This window comes from Betta splendens, chromosome 4, assembly GCF_900634795.4.
Source record: "Betta splendens chromosome 4, fBetSpl5.4, whole genome shotgun sequence".
Lineage (NCBI taxonomy): Eukaryota > Metazoa > Chordata > Actinopteri > Anabantiformes > Osphronemidae > Betta > Betta splendens.
Genome location: NC_040884.2, coordinates 7,219,446 through 7,229,505, shown reverse-complemented (window position 1 = coordinate 7,229,505; position 10,060 = coordinate 7,219,446).

The following is a 10,060-nucleotide window of genomic DNA, read 5'->3' as shown; positions in this document are numbered from 1 at the left end:
ACAAGTACGAGGGTTTCTCTGGTTTCCGAGTGAGCACGTAGCTCGAGTATAAAGGTACTTTACTGACCTCGAATACTTGAGGGAAAAACCAGCTTCGCCTATCAGATTGTACAAAACAAATATCCTATTATACTAGTTGTACTGTGTGTGTTGTCTTCACAATAGACGTGGTACAATTGTTAACACGTGGCTGACTTTCAGCTGGAGCTTGCGCGACAAGTGACAAGCTTCACGAGATGGAGTTTAAGATGAAGCTTGAGCTGGAACTTAAATTGGAGCTTGAGCTTGAGCTGGAGCTTGCGCGACACGTGGCTGATCTTGAGCTGGAGCACGCGCGATACGTGGCTAAGCTTCAGCTGGAGCTCTCGCGACACGTGCCTGACCTGGGGTTCGCGCGACACGTGGCTGAGCTTGAGCTGGAGCTCACGCGACACGTCACTAAGCTGAAGCTTGAGCTGGAGCTCGTGCAACACGTGACTGACCTGGAGCTTGAGCTTGAGCTTGCGCCACACGTGAAGGAGCTGGAGCTCATGCGACACATGCCTGACCTCTGATAAGAAGGACTTCTACATGAGGACGTCCTCCGCGTCTTCCACCAGGACGACCTCCAGGGACACAGGGCCTGTACAACGGTCCATTCATGGAAAGGGAGCGCCTGTAGAGACAAAACACCAGGGTTAAAGTCTCCAAGACCTCCTACAAAAGAAACAACTTGCTCTAAGTTACTGTAGCAGTTATCAAGTAGTTGTCAGTGTTTAATTGTGAAATAGACATTTCAACCAATTTCAAACTTTTAATTGTGGCCCCAGTTTAGATCTGCTCACCTTTCAATCTGGCGCTCTGTTGTTGGGTGGTGGCATCTGTAAAAATAAATAAGAAAGGTATTATTTACAACATTAAGTTTAAGAAATACCACAAAACTACCTAAATTTACGCTTGTAACAAATGTTTTTCTTACTTTTTTCAACAACTTTTTTGATCTCCTTTTCAACCATTTTCTTCACAGCTTTCTCTCTTCTCATTTCCATCTTCTTTTGATTTTCTGCATTCTTCATGGTCATCTGCTGTCTGGAGTTTGACCTTGAGCTTGACCTGGAGCTTGAGCTTGAGCTTAAGCTGGAGCTTGAGCTGGAGCTGGAGCTTGAGCTTGAGCTTGAGCTTGAGCTGGAACTGGAGCTGGAGCTGGAGCTGGAGCTGGAGCTTGAGCTGGAGCTTGAGCTTGAGCTTGAGCTTGAGCTTGAGCTTGAGCTTGAGCTGTTGCTTGAGCTTGAGTTTGAGCTTGAGCTTGAGCTGGAGCTTGAGATGGAGCTGGAGCTGGAGCTTGAGCTTGAGCTGAAGCTCGCGCAACACGTGGCTGAGCTTCAGCTGGAGCTTCAGTTGGAAATTAAGCTTCAGCTGGAGCTGGATCTGGATCTGGATCTGGAGATTGAGCTGGTGCTTGAGCTTGAGCTTGAGCTTGAGCTTGAGCCTAAGCCTAAGCCTGAGCCTGAGCCTGAGCCTGAGCTGGTGCTTGAGCTTGAGCTTGAGCTGGTGCTTGAGCTTGAGCTGGAGCCTGAGTTTGAGCTTGAGCTTGAGCTTGAGCTTGAGCTTGAGCTGGAGCTGGAGCTTGAGATGGAGCTGGAGTTTGATCTTAAGCTTGAGCTGGTGCTTGAGCTTGGGTTTGAGCTGGAGCTTGAGCTTGAGCTGGAGGTGGTGATGGAGATGGAGATGGAGATGGAGATGGAGCTGGAGCTGAAGCTGGAGCTTGAGCTTGAGCTGGACCTAAAGCTGTAGCTTAAGCTTGAGCCTGAGCTGGAGCTACAGCTGGAGCTTGAGCTTGAGCAGGTTCTTGAGCTTGAGCTGGAGCTTGAGCTTAAGCTTGAGCTTGAGCTGGAGCTGAAGCTTGAGCTTGAGCTTGAACTGGAACTTTAGCTTGAGCTGGAGTTTTAGCTGGAGCTAGAGCTTGACTTTGTGCTTGAGCTTGAGCTTGAGCTGAAGCTTGACCTGGAGCAGGATTTGGAGCTTGAGCAAGAGCTGGTGCTAGACCTTGAACTTGAGCTTGAGCTGGAGCTGGAGCTTGAGCTGGAGCTGGAGCTTGAGGTTGAGCTTGAGCTTGAGCAAGTGCAAGAGCAAGAGCAAGTGCAAGAGCAAGAGCTTAAGATTGATCTTGAGCTTGACCTGGAGCTGGAGCTTGAGCTTGAGCTGGAGCTGGAGCTAGAGCTTAAGCTTGAGCTTGAGCTTGAGCTTGTGCTTGTGCTTGAGCTTGAGCTTGAGCTTGAGCTGGAGCTGGAGCTGGAGCTTGAGATGGAGCTTGAGCTTGAGCTGAAGCTTGCGCAACACGTGGCTGAGCTTCAGCTGGAGCTTCAGTTGGAAATTAAGCTTCAGCTGGAGCTGGATCTGGATCTGGAGATTGAGCTGGTGCTTGAGCTTGAGCTTGAGCTTGAGCTTGAGCTTGAGCTTGAGCTTGAGCTGGAGCCTAAGCCTGAGCCTGAGCTGGTGCTTGAGCTTGAGCTGGTGCTTGAGCTTGAGCTGGAGCCTGAGTTTGAGCTTGAGCTGGAGCTGGAGCTGGAGCTGGAGCTGGAGCTGGAGCTGGAGCTTGAGCTTGAGATGGAGCTGGAGTTTGATCTTAAGCTTGAGCTGGTGCTTGAGCTTGGGTTTGAGCTGGAGCTTGAGCTTGAGCTGGAGGTGGTAATGGAGATGGAGATGGAGCTTGAGCTTGAGCTACAGCTGGAGCTTGAGCAGGTTCTTGAGCTTGAGCTGGAGCTTGAGCTTAGGCTTGAGCTTGAGCTGGAGCTGGAGCTGGAGCTGGAGCTTGAGCTGGAGCTGGAGCTGGAGCTGGAGCTTGAGCTTGAGTTTGTGCTTGTGCTTGTGCTTGTGCTTGTGTTTGAGCTTGAGCTTGAGCTGGAGCTGGAGTTTGAGCTTGAGCTTGAGCTGGTGCTTGAGCTTGGGTTTGAGCTGGAGCTTGAGCTGGAGGTGGAGATGGAGCTGGAGCTGGAGATGGAGCTGAAGCTGGAGCTTGAGTTTGAGCTACACCAAAAGCTGTAGCTTAAGCTTGAGCCTGAGCTGTAGCTACAGCTGGAGCTTGAGCAGGTGCTTGAGCTTGAGCTAGACCTTGAGCTTGAGCTTGAGCTAGCGCTAGAGCTGGAGCTGGAGCTGGAGCTGGAGCTGGATCTGGATCTGGAGCTTGAGCTTGAGCTTGAGCTTGAGCTTGAGCTGGAGCTGGACCTAAAGCTGTAGCTTAAGCTTGAGCCTGAGCTGTAGCTACAGCTGGAGCTTGAGCAGGTGCTTGAGCTTGAGCTAGACCTTGAGCTTGAGCTTGAGCTAGCTGGAGCTGGAGCTGGAGCTGGAGCTGGAGCTGGATCTGGATCTGGATCTGGAGCTTGAGCTTGAGCTTGAGCTTGAGCTGGAGCTGGACCTAAAGCTGTAGCTTAAGCTTGAGCCTGAGCTGTAGCTACAGCTGGAGCTTGAGCAGGTGCTTGAGCTTGAGCTAGACCTTGAGCTTGAGCTTGAGCTAGCGCTAGAGCTGGAGCTGGAGCTGGAGCTGGAGCTGGAGCTGGATCTGGAGCTTGAGCTTGAGCTTGAGCTTGAGCTTGAGCTGGAGCTGGACCTAAAGCTGTAGCTTAAGCTTGAGCCTGAGCTGGAGCTACAGCTGGAGCTTCAGCTGGAGCTTGAGCTTGAGCTTGAGCAGGTTCTTGAGCTTTAGCTGGAGCTGGAGCTGGAGCTGGAGCTTGAGCTTGAGCTTGAGCAGGTTCTTGAGCTTGACCTGGAGCTGGAGCTAGAGCTAGAGCTTGAGCTGGACCTGGAGCTGGAGCTCGTGCAACACATGGCTGAGCTTCAGCTGGAGCTGGAGCTTGAGCTTGAGCTTGAGCTTGAGCTTGAGCTTGAGCTGGAGCTGGAGCTGGAGCTGGAGCTTGAGATGGAGCTGGAGTTTGATCTTGAGCTTGAGCTGGTACTTGAGCTTGGGTTTGAGCTGGAGCTTGAGCTTGAGCTGGAGGTGGTGATGGAGATGGAGCTGGAGCTGAAGCTGGAGCTTGAGCTTGAGCTGGACCTAAAGCTGTAGCTTAAGCTTGAGCCTGAGCTGGAGCTACAGCTGGAGCTTGAGCTTGAGCAGGCTCTTGAGCTGGAGCTGGAGCTGGAGCTGGAGCTTGAGCTTGAGCTTGAGCTTGAGTTTGAGCTTGAGCTTGAGCTGCACCAAAAGCTGTAGCTTAAGCTTGAGCCTGAGCTGGAGCTACAGCTGGAGCTTGAGCAGGTTCTTGAGCTTGAGCTGGACCTTGAGCTTGAGCTTGAGCTAGCGCTAGAGCTGGAGCTGGAGCTGGAGCTGGATCTGGAGCTTGAGCTTGAGCTTGAGCTGGAGCTGGACCTAAACCTGTAGCTTAAGCTTGAGCCCGAGTTGGAGCTACAGCTGGAGCTGGAGCTTGAGCTTGAGCTGGAGCTGGAGCTTGAGCTTGAGCTTGAGCTTGAGCAGGTTCTTGAGCTTGAGCTTGAGCTTGAGCTGGAGCTAGAGCTTGAGCTGGAGCTCGTGCAACACATGGCTGAGCTTGAGCTGGAGCTTGAGCTTGAGCTTGAGCTTGAGCTTGAGCTTGAGCTTGAGCTGGAGCTGGAGGTGGAGCTGGAGCTGGAGCTGGAGCTGGAGCCGGAGCTTGAGCTGGAGCGTGCGCAACACGTGGCTGACGTTTTAATGTCAATTTAATATACAGTTTGATAGTTTATTTATATATTGCTCCAAAACTATACAGTGAAAGTATTGGATATTTGCTGTGGTAGTAGTCCAAGAAGTAGTAAGTAGAACTGTGAAGGAAAGGTGATGTCACAGTTTGAGGAAAAGAAGTTATCAAAGAGGCGGCCCTGGTGCCTTTCTGCGTGGAGTTTGCACATTCTCCCCGTGTTTGCGTGGGTTCTCTCCGGGTTCTCCGGCTTCCTCCCACAGTCCAAAGACGTGCATTAGGTTGATTGGCTTCTCTCCATTGCCCGTAGGTGTGAGTGTGTGAGTGAATGATTGTCTGTCTATGTGTTGCCCTGCGATGGACTGGCGACCTGTCCAGGGTGTACCCTGCCTCTCGCCCGTAGCCTGCTGGGAAAGGCTCCAGCACCCCCGTGACCCCGCACTAGGGAGTAAGCGGCTAAGAAAATGGATGGATGGAAGTTATCAAAGGTCAAATTTCAGCTATTGATGTCAGTTGAACTTACTGTAGGATACTTTATGCATTACTTCAAAACTATACAGTAAAATAATATCTTCTGTGGTAGTAGAACATTAAAGAAATGTTGATGTACCAATTTGAAGAAGTCAATTCATTCAAATCCAAGTTTTAGAATAGAAGCCAATTGCCTCTTTATATTGTCCATCACTGGATATTTTCAAATATTCACTGTAAGTTCCATAATTTCGTAAATTTGCTTTGCGTCCTTACGACATCAATCCTGATATAGTAACCTTTGCTCTTTATAGTTAGTGTCTTAGGCCTCCACGGCAGAGTCTGTTAAACAACTACAAAAGCTGGATGACAGACCTTTTCTGAGTGAAATAATTACCATTAGGACACAAGTGCTAGACGATATGACAACACACAGCGGAATAAAAAAAATTAGTGGTCTTTGGAAGAAACAGTGAAAGCAAAAGTGCAGTTAGAAGGATTTGATTTAGATTTTTGACTTAGATTTGAGTGATGGATACCAACAATAGAGAAATATATAGTAGCTTGGATATAAATTCCAATTGACCTCGAATACTTGAGGGAAAAATCAGCTTCGTCTATCAAAATGTAAAGACCAAATATCCTATTATACTAGATGTACTGTGTGTGTTGTCTTCACAATAGACCTGGTACAATTGTTAACACGTGGCTGACTTTCAGCTGGAGCTTGCGCGACAAGTGATGAGCTTCACGAGATGGAGCTTAAGATGGAGCTTGAGCTGGAGCTTGCGCGACACGTGGGTGATCTTGAGCTGGAGCACGCACGACACGTGGCTAAGCTTCAGCTGGAACTCTCGCGACGCGTGCCTGACCTGGGGTTCGCGCGACACGTGGCTGAGCTTGAGCTGGAGCTCACGCGACACATGACTGACCGGGAGCTTGAGCTGGAGCTTGCGCCACACGTGAAGGAGCTGGAGCTTGCGCGACACATGCCTGACCTCTGATAAGGACTTCTACATGAGGACGTCCTCCGCGTCTTCCACCAGGACGACCTCCAGGGACACGGGGCCTGTACAACGGTCCATTCATGGAAAGGGAGCGCCTGTAGGGACAAAACACCAGAGTTAAAGTCTTCAAAACCTCCTACAAAAGAAACAACTTGCTCTAAGTTACTGTAGCAGTTATCAAGTAGTCGTCAGTGTTTAATTGTGAAATAGACATTTCAACCAATTTCAAACTTTTAATTGTGGCCCCAGTTTAGATCTGCTCACCTTTCAATCTGGCGCTCTGTTGTTGGGTGGTGGCATATGTAAAAATAAGTAAGAAAGGTATTATTTACATCATTAGGTTTAAGAAATACCACAAGACTACCAAACTTTACGCTTGTGACAAATGAGCTTGAGCTTGAGCTTAAGTTTGAGCTTGAGCTTGAGCTTGAGCTCGAGCTTGAGCTTGAGCTTGAGCTGGAGCTGGAGCTTGAGCTGGAGCTTGAGCTTGAGCTTGAGCTTGAGCTTGAGCTGTTGCTTGAGCTTGAGTTTGAGCTTGAGTTTGAGCTTGAACTTGAGCTGGAGCTGGAGCTGGAGCTTGAAATGGAGCTTGAGCTTGAGCTTGAGCTGGAGCTGGAGCTGGAGCTGGAGCTGGAGCTGGAGCTGGAGCTGGAGCTTCAGCTTCAGCTGGAGCTGCAGCTTGAGCTTGAGCTGGTGCTTGAGCTTGGGTTTGAGCTGGAGCTTGAGCTGGAGTTTGAGATGGAGATGGAAATGGAGATGGAGATTGAGATGGAGCTGGAGCTGGAGCTGGAGCTGGACCTAAAGCTGTAGCATAAGCTTAAGCCTGAGCTGGAGCTAAAGATGGAGCTTGAGCTTGAGCTAGAGCTAGAGCTAGAGCTGGAGCTGGAGCTTGAGCTGGAGCTGGAGCTGGAGCTGGAGCTGGAGTCTGCTTGTGGATATTTCATAATTAATTACCCAATAAATCGGTAAATGTTTGTTTTACACTGTGAAACAAACTGTTTTGGTGAATGAGCCTAATGTATGTTGCGTTTAACACAAGTACGAGCGTTTCTCTGGTTTCCGAGTGAGTCCGTAGCTCGAGTCAAAAGGTACTTTACTGACCTCGAATACTTGAGGGAAAAACCAGCTTCGCCTATCAAAATGTACAAAACAAATATCCTATTATACTAGTTGTACTGTGTGTGTTGTCTTCACAATAGACCTGGTACAATTGTTAACACGTGGCTGACTTTCAGCTGGAGCTCGAGCAACACGTGATGAGCTGGAGCTTGTGCGACATGTGGCTGAGCCCAAGCTGGAGCTGGAGCTCCAGCGATACGTGGCTGATCTTCAGCTGGAGCTCAAGCGACACGTGGCTGAGCTTCAGCTGGAGCTTGCGCGACATGTGGCTGAGTTTCACCCGGATTTCGCGCGACACGTGGCTGTGCTTCAGCTGGAGCTTGCGCGACACATGACTGAGCTTGAGCTTGAGCTGGAGTTCGTGCGACACGTGACTGAGCTGGAGCTGGAGCGAGACGTGGCTGAGCTGGAGCTCATAGCTCTATGCTATGTTTTTAATTATATCTTAACCTAACTTATGTTATGTTTTTCTGTTTTTGTTTTTTTTATTTTAACCTAAATGATCTCTTATTCTATATTAATACACCTCTGATACATGAGGAATTCCTTCGCGTCTTCCACCAGGATGACCCCCAGGGACACGGGGCCTGTCCATTGACCCCTTCTTCTCTCTGGCTATTAAAACGATTCTTCTTTTGAGCCATCTTCTTGCCTGTTTGTGGATCTAAGGTGACACAAAACAGAAAAGGTCATTCCTCTTAATAAAACTTGCAAACAGCAATTCAAAAGCTGTTAAAGCAGCCTTAATTGTGGTGGAGAGACACTTATGTATATGACTGTAACAGTAGCATGTTATTTTAGTGCTAATGTGTTTTTTTTCCATGTTCATACTGTAACTACACTGCGGAAAAGAGGGGAGGGGAGCCAGGGGACAGCACAAATCAGAGAGGGAGTCAGTAGAGCAGGTCCAAACAAAAAAAAATTAAAAAAACGATTGTAACTTAACCTGTTACACATAAAACCATGGCGTCTGTTTCCTACTCTGGTGAAAACAAATGCTAAATGAACAATCTCATGCATCAAACGGGTAACTTAGTAGTTAACTTAATAGTAAGCCATTAACTCAGATGTAAACAGTTATTTATCATTTACATTAGCAATGAATTTTAGCTTAGAAGGGAGTGGATCTGGAAGAGCTACTGTACGTCACAAATTACCAAATCTCTGTGTGTAAATGTGCTAATGGGGCTAAAATTGCGTCAAAGTCGCATTAGCTTAACCACTGCTTGACTCAGACACTTCGATGGCAACAGAATGATCCGTTAGCGAAGTCCAACAATGACCTTGTTATGTCTATACAGTAGCTTTTGTCACGATCTGGGTTTTGTGTCTAGTTGTTTCCGGTTTTATTTTGGTAATCTCCCGGTCTCTGTTTTTGGTTTGAGCTTTACTTCCGGTTTTTGTTCTTCTCACAGCTGTTCCCTGTTAGTACCGGTCCGCATTATCCACACCTGCACTTCATCGGCTATTAGTTCACTTTGTATTTAACCACCACCTTTGTCCTCGGTTCCCCGCCAGATCGTTGTTTGTGTTTCTTCAGTGTCCCAGTTTCATCAGTGTATTCGAGTTTGATTAGTGTTTCGTGTTCCCTGAGTGTTCCTAGCTTCCCGTGTTTTCGTGTTTCGTGTTCCGTGCTCGTGGTGCCTGTCCCTGTTTTGCCTTGCCGTGTATCCTGCCTGTAAACGAACCTGGACTACTACCTGACCGTGAGTTTGCCTTATCCCTGCATGTACTTTCGCCGCGCCCTTTTTGTGTATGACCTGGACCGTCTGACCCTGCCGTGGGAAATAAACCTCTGTTTAACCACTATCCTGCCTCCGTGCTGTGCATGTGGGTCCGCCGCCTGCCCGAGTCCTGACAGAACGATCTGGCCAAACTTGGACCCAGCCAGCACTTAGCCTCCGGTCAGGTCAGTGACTGTTTTTCCTTGTTTTTTTACGGCGAGTATAACTCTCCCGCGGAAGTATGGAGTTTACCTGCGCCGAGCTACCCAGCGACCTACATGTTTATTTCGAGATCCTCGCGGAGGATTACCGACGGGCTAGTAACCCGAAGGACCAGCGCTGCGCCGTGGAGGTGGCGATATTGACGCTGGAGGACGATGACACCGCGTTAGATCACCCCAGTGTTCGTCGCCTCTATGAGCGACTGTGCGCGAAGTCGGACGAGCTAAGCGACGCGCTCTGCACCACGCCAGCGCCGGTCGCACCGCCGATGGTTTCGGTTTCCTCCTCCCCGCCCCGTCGGATCGTCGTGCCTGCACCAACCTGCCCAGCTCCATGGTTGTTTCCCTGGGAGGATTTCACGCTCCAGCCCAGTCCACGCGCTCTGCTCAGTTCCTTCAGCTGCTCCGTCTCCTGCTTCCAGCGCGCCTCAGTCTCCAGTCCAGCCGCGCGCCGCTCAGGCTCCAGTTCAGCCGTGTTTTGCCCAGTCTCCAGCTCAGTCGTGTTTAGCCCAGTCTCCAGCCCAGTCGTGTTTAGCCCAGTCTCCAGCTCAGTCGTGTTTAGCCCAGTCTCCAGCTCAGTCGTGTTTAGCCCAGTCTCCAGCCCAGTCGTGTTTAGCCCAGTCTCCAGCTCAGTCGTGTTTAGCCCAGTCCCCAGTTCAGCCGCGTGCTGCCCAATCCCCAGTTCAGCCGCGTGCTGCCCAATCCCCAGTTCAGCCGCGTGCTGCCCAGTCTCCAGTCCAGCCGAGCCCTGTTCAGTCTCCAGTCCAGCCGAGCCCCGTTCAGTCTTCAGCCCAGTCGAGCCCAGTACAGTCGAGCCCAGCCCAGGTCTCAGTACAGTCGAGCCCAGCCCAGGTCTCAGTCCAGCCGAGCCCAGC